This window comes from Pyxicephalus adspersus, chromosome 7 (genome assembly GCF_032062135.1).
Source record: "Pyxicephalus adspersus chromosome 7, UCB_Pads_2.0, whole genome shotgun sequence".
NCBI lineage: Eukaryota > Metazoa > Chordata > Amphibia > Anura > Pyxicephalidae > Pyxicephalus > Pyxicephalus adspersus.
Window position 1 is genome coordinate 72,712,793 of NC_092864.1, and position 2,425 is coordinate 72,715,217.

Sequence of the window (2,425 nt, forward strand, 5' to 3'; positions counted from 1 at the left end):
GGTATTCAGGCCTCTATTATTTTTAGGAAGTCAGCCTTGGTAAGCTTTCTTTACAGGGAAATGTTGACTGTTGGACTATAGATGGCGCCATTGACCTAGGACAAAAATGACTTCTATAACTCAGTTTCTTACTAACAATAATGTAAATGTTTGCTTTTCAAAATTATCCCTATAACATGATTTTATTACCAGTTGTTCTTTACAGTATGTTTTTTTTTTTTTACCATATATAACAGGCCGAAGCAGTCCATAAAAGCTGCAGTTATATTTACAGAAAGCACTACGCTAAGCAGCGAAACAGAGCATCCAGGTGTGGACTGAATGGGAGAGAAACCATTGCCCTTCAAAATTTGGAGCTGGTGGTCATCTTATTAGAACAGGTCTTGGAGAAAGTAGCAAAATAAAGAAAAAATACACAATTACAGCAAAAAGGAGGTATTTACCTAACTTTATTATTTATTATTACACCGTATTTATTTTGCCCCAACATTTTATGCAGCACTGTACAAAGTCCATAGTCATGTGACTAGCTGTCCCTCAATGGGGCTCACAATCCAATGTCCCTATCTCATTCATATGTTAATGTCATGTATGTATTCTTTAATCCAGTCTAAGGACAATTTTGGGGGGGAGCTAATTAACTTAATTGTATGTTTTTAGAATGTGGGAGGAAAGCGGAGTACCTGGAGTAATCCCACGCAAACACTGCCTGCAAACTCCATGCAGATAGTGTCCTGGCTGAGATTTAAACCTAGGACCAAGTGCTGTAAAGGCCAGAGTGCTAACCACTGAGCCACTGTCCTGCCCTGACATACATTGTACAACAGACAGACAGCTGTGCTAAGCCTTGCCTAATTTATGGTAGATTAAATTCTTCTGTTTTTACCAATTTTATTTTATAAAAAAAGAAAAGAAAACAAAAAATATTTTCTTCTATCCCAAAAGGCAATTGGATGCTCCCTGAATCAACAATCTACAGTGTAATTTTTTGTAAATATTGATAGTTATATTTTGTGCATTCAGGAGTATACCCAGCAATTTACTGAGCTCATGAAACATTTCAGTGAGTTGGCTGGAATCGGTTCCATGGGAAACGATTTACCATTTTTAAGGCTTACTGTAAAGAGCCAGTTCTGCATGTGGGGGTACAAATCATGGGACCCCTTAGTAATGTTTTGATGTTGGTGCGATATTAGTGAAATTGATCTTAACATAAGGTTTGTCTAAGTCAAGTCCTAAAATCTGTGGGCAAACTTACAACAATGCTGATGAGAGTTGGTATTGTCAGAGAAGCTGCTCTTTCCACAGTAGTTCACCGTCTCTTTGCCAGAAACAATAGATTTGTTTTAAATATAAGCTTAATTGTCACCTTACCTTTTATTTTGCACATTTGTAGATAGTGCTCCCCTGTTCCTAAAGCAATAGGTCCCAGTTTCCTGCACATTGTTACTTTAACACAACAACCTCTTGAAGCTTCAGCAGGTACACTGAGACCATCTTATTCTTTGATGGACTGAGAGTATTATAAAGATCCCTTCCCTATTTATGTGATGTCTTAGTCTTCCACTTTTAACTGCATCCTTACAGTGAAGAATCCCTTCCTTATCTGGAGCTTAAACTTCTTTTCCTCCAGACGCAAAGAGCGCCCTCTTGTTCTTTGTAAATGAATAATGGGGAAGAGAGTTCTCTATATGGACCATTTATATATTTATACAGGGAGATCATATCCCCTCCTATATGTCTCTTAATGTCCTAGCCTAATGTGTGATTGTTTCTGAGGGTGATCTGCATGTAAATGCAATTTGCTCTGGAAAGTTTCTGTGCTGATACAGTGTTGGAGAGGAAGTTCCATAAGCTGAAAATCCCTGTCTTTTGCACTTACTGGAGTGACAAAGTAGTTCAGGGAGTCTTGGTATTACAAAACTGTATCTTCCATACTAAAGATGTGGTGCACAGCACAAATATAATATAAATAAAATAAGGTTTGTGATTTATTGTTCTGTCTACAGTGGTAGAGAAGAACTGATAAAATGGATTAGTGAAACACTGGAAGACTAGTGTAGCATATGGGGAAGGGAAATGGAGGAAAATATAGGTTTGGGAGGGAGAATTGTTTAAATTTCAGTAAAGAGATAACGGGTTTCACTTTATACTGTACCTCATGTCTGAAGAATATGAGAACCATGTATGACAGTAAAGATGAGCATGAGTATTCTCTCTCCTTCTCAGAATCTCTGTCTCTGGAAGGGCTGTAGGATGCTGAGCTGTTAGAGCCATAGGGATCACGCCCTACCTTCCCTGTAATGACACCCTCCGCCTCTGATTGCTCACTGGACACAGGGACCAGCAGAGACTTGACTCTTCCCCCAGGATAGATATTTTGCAGCCTCTGTAATGACATCACAGGGGCTAAAAAGAAGAATTA